This window comes from Ciconia boyciana, chromosome 1, assembly GCF_034638445.1.
Source record: "Ciconia boyciana chromosome 1, ASM3463844v1, whole genome shotgun sequence".
Taxonomy (NCBI): domain Eukaryota; kingdom Metazoa; phylum Chordata; class Aves; order Ciconiiformes; family Ciconiidae; genus Ciconia; species Ciconia boyciana.
In genome coordinates this window covers 137,033,935-137,043,563 of record NC_132934.1, presented here as the reverse complement: position 1 = coordinate 137,043,563, position 9,629 = coordinate 137,033,935, and the positions used below count along the sequence as shown (strand labels likewise).

The following is a 9,629-nucleotide window of genomic DNA, read 5'->3' as shown; positions in this document are numbered from 1 at the left end:
GTTGATTCGAAGCAAGGAAACCCCTTCTTGTCACTCAGCCTTGAGAGCTTCTTAGTGCCTTGTTAAATACACTGATAAATGCATATCTCAGCGAAGCTCCAGGAGGACTACTTCATGTTAGGAGATTTTATTTTACAGATTGCCCTCTAAACAAGAGAAATCTGATTTCGGAACCTACACAAAAGGCTCGCTGTGCTTTGTGGGTGTATTGATCTGGCAGCACTACAGCAGCTGTGAGCTCAAATGTCGGTGCTGCCGGCATAATCAGAAACATGCTACATGCAGGATGCAGCAAGCTTCAAGAGCTTAACAAGCCAGATAGGGGGCCTGTCAATTCCTTTCAGGGCTAACAGCAGGGTAAAGAAGCGGTATATATGGGGAACTATCAAAGCTATTGCAACAAAAAAGGGATGAGGAAATGACTAAAGAAAATTAAAAACCACAAGAAAATCACTGAAAGATACAAACTATTGGCTTATTCACCTATCGTACAGATATGTTAGCTTGACAGTACTCACACAAACCCAATATGCAGCCCAATTACAGCCTGAAAACCAAAAACCTCGTTTCAAAAAGTCTGGGTGATATCATTGTACTGTGTTTACCTTTCTCATATTTTCCAGCAGTCATGAAAGCCCTCCTGTGTTGAGCAAAGCTTTTTATGGTAGGAAAGAATCTGCTTTGTTATTCTTAATGTTTTTCAAGCATCTTTCATCATAATAGAACATCATACTTTTGGCTTGTGGATACGCTTATATATTATTTTTATCTTGATTTCAGTACATACACGTTTTCTCCTAATGGCTTTCTGGTAAACGTATGAGCCGACTTTCCACAGTTCGCATCTTGATACAATACTTGTACCTGACATTTTCTGAAATTATGGGTTTTGTTCAGGCAATAACACAGTGCACAAAAGAAAGGTAATACTGGTGGTTTATAGCATGTGGACTTGGCTCTGAGGTTAGTAAGTCAGTCATTAACATATGGTCTGCTCTTGCAAATGCTCGCACACAGAGCGCCTTCAGGCGTGCGAGGAAGCACAATGAACCGGGAGCACTTCCTCCGCATGACTTTGCAGAATGCCTCTCGGTTTTCTTTTTCCAGAGACATACCATGGAGACAGAGGCTGAAAACCTGTCTGTTCTGGTCAGAGTTAACGCTGCTGGAATGATGAAGTGTGCTTTTGTTTGCTCCCTACGCTTGTTATTTGTGAATCATGAAAAAAGTACAGTAATCTCAGTTCTGCTTTCTCTTCTAGTATGTGAGTTTTCTAAGTGTTCAGTGAGCATGCTTTGTTAGGTAGCTACCCTCACTACACTTTCATAATGCTCAGAATCAATCAGGCTTTTAAAATAGCTTTTGTTTGTCTTTCTTTCATGTAGTTAAATGTAGAAACTACTTTCATAATTTTAAATTAATGAAAAGGAAGGTTCAGAGGAGAATTAAATTTAAACAGAGAGTGGGAGCAAGTGTCCCTGACCACTGTGGTAACATCCAGAAACCAACAATTGTCTCTCTTGGTAGCTGTGCAATTACTACAGGAAGTACCTACCAGTGAAAATCCTCAGTAATGCATCACTCTTCTCTGATGGCTGGGTCATAGAAAGTATCCATTAACAGGAACACTGGATCTTACTCATCCAGGAGCACCAAGATGAATCAGACCTAACTATGTACCAGAAATACATCATTCCACTATCTTTGCTTTGGTAATTAAGAATTTAGAAATGTAGATGTATTAAGCAATTTAGAAAGCTAGATATATTCACCACACAGCTAAATAAACCATTCACATATTCATGGAATAGCCTACCTTCACGCTGGAAGATAGATATGAGTCATTTTTAAAAGTATTTTCAAGCCTTAGGTGTCAAAATTGTGGCTGTCAGCCACAGAGCTCTTTTGAGCTAACAGAGCCTTGTCCAGTAGGCCGCAGAGCCCACAAAGCCAAGTCACTAAACCTTTCTGTTCTCTAGTTATTCAGCTGGCCATTGAAAATATGGCCACTATTAAAGACACATTCTTTAATGGGTAAGGCATGGGTAAGGCAGAGGGCTCCAGAGCTCCCAGAGTCCTTGCTTGGGAACCACCATATTTAAAACCAATTCAGACAGCCCTGAACACGTCAAGTGTGCCTTCGCTTTGCTTCGTTTCCGCCTCAGAAGTTAGATATAACAATATCACTTCTTCCAACCAAGAGCTAGAGAAGGGTGGCAAAGCCATGGGATTTCTTCACACCTGTGGTATCAGAGAACTCACAACCTAGGGCAGGTAGGGTCTTCCTCCAAAGAGGAACCTATATGCCTTCATCAACTCAGTACGGAAGTCAGACGCGTGCTTCAGGAGGACTGCTTCATGAGACGTCAAAAATGCAGGTGAGCTCGATCTCATTCCAAGTTCTACTTTACTTCTGCTAATGGAAAGGTAGCATTACTTGCAGAAAAAAGAACGTTCTTGCTTTACATGGTCTCACTCATGCCCATACTACATTTAGATTTTGGTCAGAAACAGTGGATGCAACCTTTCTTACTGCAGAAGTATATGAAACAGCAGTTCAGAGTCAGGCGTGGTTGGGCTGCTGATGGGCAGATAAACTACTCCGCAGTCTCTCCTCCCTCATGAGACTGGAGTACAAGTAGCACTAGGCAGAGCTAATGGAGGGATGGCTCCAGCCCTCTCTCTTCCACTTCCCTCTGATAAGCCTGAACCAATGCAATTGTAATAGCTACCTATTTACTTAACATGCTGTTTCATCTGTCTCTTCTCCCTTTGTATTTCTCTTACTGCCTTTCAGCTCTCATTACATGTTGAAATCACTAGGTCACTGAGAGAAGGACTGATATTTATTTTGTGTTTATAACATCTAGTACTGTGAGGTGTTAAATGGATCTGTAGGCACTTTCAAAAAACAAGCAAGTAATATAATGCCTTTTGAGCAATTACTGCGGCAGTGTTAATACGTATTTGCCCCATTGAACAAAATGATGCTTATGGAGCAAACGCGATTCACTCTGTAACGTGAATGGTGGTAAATCAGAGTAAGAGGAGATGAATATTTCAACTCGCCTAATCTTAGTGACTCAAAACAACTTAAGTCTGCTCAGCTTTCAGTACAATTGCTGGAAATTATTCATGTTGCTTTCTACTTCTTCTCCAGATTTCTTTTACTACTGAAATACCATTGATCCCAGTGCAGCCTGTAACAATGAAGGCTCAGTTGCACTGTACTGACACAGAGACCTCTTGCTCTGATTAGGGATTAAAACATATAACAACCCGATTAACCTTTACAACAGCATATCTTTATGTATTACAAGTGCTATAAAGATCTGACCTAGATCTGGAGCTTGGCTCTACTATTTAGAAAGCAGTGGGTAAGCCATTTTAAATCTTGAAATCATGGAGATCATTCAAATCATTGAGAAATGCAATGCCTTTGTCCTAGATAATAAAAGAATTAGGATTGGGGTTTTTTTCAGTTTGATACTATCAGAAAAAAGTTGCATTTGGGACAATAGGACAATTTTCCAGTGTAAACTGGGAAAATTCACAGGCTGGTCCAATTTGTGGGGCCTAACTTCACATCTGTGAAGACAGCTGTAGCAAGAGACTGTCTTTAGGCTCAAATACAGGTTTGACACCCATATTGCCTGATACTTCAAGCAACTAGATCTAAAATATCACATGAGAAAGCACCATGACTGGACTCATTTATGACAGTGACTACGAAGATCTAAAGAGAGTAAAAAAGATTGATGAACAAACTTCTCTATTTCGCTGTGACTATTCCAAGATATACAAATGTGGAAGCAGTGAAAAGGATTTATCCAATAACATTTTAACTGATATCTTTAGCACATATGTTCAATAGAATAAAGCGACTGTCCACTAAACCTGCTCTAAATCTTGTTCTGCAGTGATCTACACAACCCTACTCTAAAAGTATGGTCTGTAGTCATCACCCTTTCAAATGACAGCCATTCACAGAGAGACGGCAAATGCAGGATATTGCTTTATTTCTGCTTTATTCCTTCCCTAGACCAGGCAAAGCACTTCTAAAAAGAAAAAGTAAAAAATGTTTATTTGATTCACTAGGATTTAAATGGTTTTCCAGGAGAACAGTTTGCAATTGCTATTCTCTATTTGCAGAAAGGGGACTGTCATTCAGGGGTTGCCCGTGATTTTGATCGAGACTCCAACAGTAACCAGGAAATAAAAGACTTCCAGGGAAAACACTGATATTCTGGGCTAGCCAGTTCCCCTGCAGACCTTGTGTTAGTTTTATATCTGGTTGTTGTTATCCAGGCTTTTTTGGTTCAGATCTCAGCATCTGTTATGTCCCTGCACAAGCACACATTAAACTCTTCCTCCTACGATATTTTAAGTAACGACTCTCGCCTTCCAGAGCATTCTCAGCACTGCAGCTCAAATATGTACAAAATATCAGACAAAGCTGAAGATTGTGCTCTTAAGTCTTTGATGGTTTTTATCAAGGCCTTCCAGGTCAGCACAATTCAGAGCTTCTTTTTCTTTGCCAAATTTAGGACCTGGTCACAACGGCTTATAACCAATTACGACCCATCAGTTAGGTCAGACCATTTAGGTAGTGGCAGTTGATATGAATGGAATTAATCTATGTTCTGCCCCTTGGGTGTTATCCCTGAAGACTTCAGTGAGAACTTGACAGACACATTAGTTAACAGTGCAGTCGTGGCTTCTTAATATCATTTTGGCATATTAATTAATGAACCACGTAAATCACGTTCAATATAGTGATGACGTAGCCTCAAATCAAATCAGTATGGAGGTCAAGGAAGGAAGGTGAATAAGCCCCAGGGTTTTGTAGCCTTTGGCTGTATATGCTTTCTCTTCCCCTTTGACATACCTGACTAGTTCATACAGCCAGCACTAGCAGGGCCGCCTCTGTCAGCATGGAAATAGTATGAATCTCTCTTCACCTCAGACAACAGCTAAGAACAACAACAGGGAACAACCTGCAGAAGTAACATTATCAGAAACCACGTTTTTCTTCTTTCCAGATAGCAAAGGATTCATTGTGTGTCTGACCACTTGGGCTTGGAGGGGATCTGACGAGAAGAAAGCTTTTGCTTTGTGCTATTTGTTCAGCCTAGGGCTGACAACCTAAAAAATCGTAGAGTTGGACGCATTGTACTCTTCAGTCACACACACAAAAAGTCAATAAGCACATCCATCTCAGAGGGGAATAGCATCCTCATGTATTGCAGAGGACCCAAAGCTAGCAGATCTACCAGGGCGTGCCACTAGTGAGCAACAGGCTCCCTCCCCCAGGCTAAAAGACAGAAACTAAAAAACAAAGCCATAGGAGAAAAAAAAAAAAAGAAAAATTACGAAGTACAGACTGTGAATTATCAGACAAATTACAACAAAGGCTGCTAGGGTTATCACAAGTGCAGCACAAGAAACCATGCGGAGCTCTGAAGGGGTCACCTGGTTGACGGGAGTTTGGAGAAGGGTCTGTCCTCCACCCCCCTGCTGCAGGAGGGGTGCAAGGGGAAGGCAGGACCACTGCAAGGCAGGCTGCTAGCTCTCAAAAAGCCTCCTGCCTGAGAAGCTGTCTGCACCCTGGCTCTCCTTTACGCTGCCAAATTTCTGCTGGTGAGAACAGACTGAAGCCAAAAAGGGGACTCTACAGGAGCATGCAAAGTGGGAGTGCCTTCACCAGTCCCAGGCAAAGGTAAGCCATAGCGGATAGAAGCAGGCATGTAGGCTGTTGTTGTGTCAATATTTGTTTGCCCTGAATGCATCATCTAATAAATATTTTCCTGGAGTCTGGCTGTTACTGAGTTCTGTCTGGGCACCTTCAGAGCACCCAAGTGCAGCTGTCAAGCGTGACTCACAGCTGCCGACATGATCCCCGTCAGCACCAGGAAACTGCAGCGCAGGCCACGGGAGGGAGGATCACATCGCTGCATCCCGTGTCAGCGATGTCCCCAGCAAGGCCATAAACCCCAGGGAGCTCAGGGTGTACCTGAGATATCATTAGCTACGACAGCCTATATGTAATGAAAGCTTGACTCTTTAGTCTCAAGCCATTCACAGGGCTATTTGACCAGCATTAAAAAATCTCCACTTTTTTGCTTTTTTTTTTCCTTGCTGGTTTTTTTTTGGGGGGGAGCAGAGGTGGTTGAATAACTGGACTGGTAGCAAAAACAGTGGGTTCTTATGCTGTCTTTGCTAACTTGTTGTGTGACTGACAGCATGTCATTTCACTTTTTTGTCTCAGTTCTCTACTAGTATATGAGGATAACAATAGTCCAAGTGGTTTTGAGAGACTAAATTCACTAATGTCCTAAGCCAAAGCCCATTGAAGTCAATGGAAAAGCTCTCAATTACCTTGAAGGGCTTCAGGCCAGACCTTGCTTATTCAGCATTATAAGAAGCATTTGAAAACCCTTTAAACAGTGCCATATGTGTGCAAAGGTATTGGTTATTACAGGACTGAGGAACAAACTTTTCAACGGATACAAGCACACATGAATAATACCTTTTCACAGTCTCATTTTCAGCAATCTTTGCTCCTTCTGAAAAAAAACACCATATAATACAAATAACGTCAATACCCACAATTGCCTTCAATACTCTATCAGACCAAGTATTTTATTCTGTTAACCACAGACTCCTTTTATATTTGCAAAAAATGCAGATCTGGACAGATCTGAAAGCAATGCAGTCATGTACAATAGCTGTCATTCTTTAGCAATTTATGGTCAGTCTTTGTAAACCTTTGTGACAGGTTTCAGTTGATTGACAACTTGTGGGCCAGAGCCCCACAAACAGGTTTTAAAGCTCCAAGACAGACCTAATTTTCTCTAGTAAGATTAGATGCCGCAGTTCAAGACTGCCCTATGAATAAAAAGCCATCATTTATAATGGTCTACCTACTGTTACGCTCTACAGAGACTGACAAACTTTACTGAAGCTCTGGACTGAGGTCAATAATCTCTTAGATCTGTCGAGAGCCTTTATGGTCACAAGGATCAATCTGATGTCAAGGTCAAGGTCTTTACTGCATCTGGGTAATCTGGTACAGAAGCTGAGCAACAAACCGATGACAGACAGAAAGCACCAGTACTGGCAGAGATGATGGTGTTTAACCCTATTCTGTTCAGGCAAGAGCAGGAAAAACCAACAGACTAGGCAGTTCATGATGAATAAAATGAAGAGAAGGGACAAAGGTGTCATTTTGAAAGCACTTGGAAAAGACTAGTGTCAAAATCCTGGGCTATGTGATATTTCTTAAATTAAATCATTTTTGGAGGAAAAAAAGTACACTAAACTCATGTAGATACAATCAAATTATTCACTTAAGTTACAGACCACAATGAAAAAGTTAAGTCAAGTGTTTCAGTGTTTTCTGAAAAAAGGTGTCTTGTTTCTTCAGTATGCAATAACTTTGTGGCAAACTTTACCTCATTGTTATTAGAAATCTTCAAAATCTACTTTAAAAGATTTTAAAATATCAGAACAAAGCACTTTCTGTTGAAGTGAAACATATTATTCAGAACAGCTTGCTTGTCCCTCTGCATTTTCAAAATTATCAACAAATTAGAAAACAAAACAAAACCCATCGTTCATCTAGTCCTAATAAAATAATTGCTTAACACAGTTGTGCTCCAGGGTTTGGAGTCCCCAGCAGTTACAGAGTATAAAAAGAGAAAAAGTGGGAAAGATAAGGTTGCAGGGGAACTCTAACCCAATAACCCAGACATTTTGCAGGCAGTAAATGCTGAAGTATTATCATAGTAATTGACATCACAAATGCTCCAAGCTAAATATATTGATTGCCAAGGTCAGCATTTTAGGCAGCAACAGCAGACGTCCTCATCCATTAGCCCTGAAATATTTATTTCAGTCAGGAAAATAGAAGCCAGAAAAGGAAAATACTTGAGCAATAAAATGATCTTTCTCTATCTTTGTCTTCCAGACATGGGAACAGACGTGCTGGTCAGAGTATGTCAGCACTTACAGGATTGCTGAAGACTCACATGGATTTCCCATTCCTCAGGCTATTCAACATGCAGTTGTATTCAAAATGGCTAAAAAAGACCACTTCAAATGTAGAAACCAGAAAACAGACGAGGGCATAGCTTTGGCTTTATCTTGCTGGATAGAGCAGGATATATCTCAAAACTGCAAGTTTTCTTGTTAATACCATTAGAGAAAGTACAAAGAAAGTGCTTTGTAAATGAAACCTGGTAAGTGCCAAATGCTTAATTATATAGCAAACACCAACCATTAAGAAAGTCTCCCAAGGCTAGAAACTTTCTTTAAAATTGCTTTCTCAGTGATTATTGCCTCAGCTTTTTAAGCTGTATCATTTAAAATGAAAGACAACATGATTAAACACAATGAACTACATTTTATAAACCTGGACAGAAGTGAAAATTTTTCCCAAACACTTAAACAATTCACAGCATGTATTTTTTCAAGACAGAAATAATTGTCCATGCCTTCTTTGGCTGTGTGACTAAACGTTGTTCAATGCTAACTCATATCAGTGGGTGAAACCATGCTGTAAAAAGGTGCTTTATGAGGATGACTATAATAATTTTCTAAATCCATATCTAGAAGGCAAAGGTAAGCATGATTCTCAGAATAGCTGACTCTCCAGGGGTATGATCATTTTTTTTCTTTAATAACATGCCTTGTTCCCTGCTAGAGATACTTAACTTTGTTCTTTTTTTCTGTCACAGAGCAAATTTTCAGGAGGAATGTAGCAAGGCCAGAATGGAGCCCCAACAAACCGATTGCTACATGCATATGAGTTTAGTGGCCAAAGGCAGGTGGACAAAGTACACTATGTGCATCTGAACAAATAGCTGGCATCTGCACGAATAAAGCCATGCAGCAAGAGCTGCAGCAGTCATAACTACAGCAAGCAGCGCACAACTGAAAAGTGATGGTTATGTCCCAGGAAACTCAAAACACATAACAAAATACAGCATAGCTGGAAGCGAAATTGCTGCCTTTTGATTTGAGGGTATGGTAAGAAAAGGTAGCACGTTAAGTGGTTATATGAAGTAACACTGAGCTTGACTTATTTTTGGTCCCAGTGTTTATGTCTGTGAACTATCTGCTGGGACCAGAACAATATACACATTGCTTGTTTTCTTTTTACTCTAATCCAGTCACAAAATTAGCCCTGCTTCAACATGCTTGTGTACCGTTGCATTACAGCTTGGAAACTTTCATTGTAAAGGGAGCACAGTTGCTGCCCACAACTCGGGCAGCAGCAGAGAGAGGAAATTTTTGCCAAGAACATCAGGAAAAAGCACCATGGGAACCATTAGATTTACGCAGAGGAAAAACACATTGTTAATGCGAATAACCAATGCAATAAAACACTGAAACATACTCCTTTATCAGTTTATTCCCTTGGGAAAATGGAGGAGTGAAGCCACTCATTTAGACTTGCATGAGCAGTTCAAGGGCTCCCAATCTATCTGAATCTGTCCTAAGAACTTACTTATTTAGAGAGAAGGAGGGAGGGAGGGAGAAGTAGAGGAGACATTACTAAATCCTCTTTTTTCAGAGGACGTCAAGCTTCAACATAATGGTGGACACAGAATAAATCGAAGATGCTG

General features: G+C 40.5%; 1 long non-coding RNA gene across 2 annotated transcripts; it reads left to right on the top strand.

Moving 5' to 3' along the window:
- Nucleotides 1-1,694: 1,694 nt before the first annotated feature.
- LOC140647819 (uncharacterized) lies at nt 1,695-9,368 on the top strand. Of its 2 annotated transcripts, none has more exons than XR_012040965.1 (3): nt 1,695-2,378; nt 7,970-8,240; nt 8,739-9,368. It is a non-coding gene; the product is annotated as an uncharacterized lncRNA (long non-coding RNA). The 2 variants fall into 2 exon arrangements; XR_012040966.1 differs by lacking the exon at nt 1,695-2,378 and adding an exon at nt 5,405-5,719.
- The last annotated feature ends 261 nt before the right edge of the window (nt 9,369-9,629 follow it).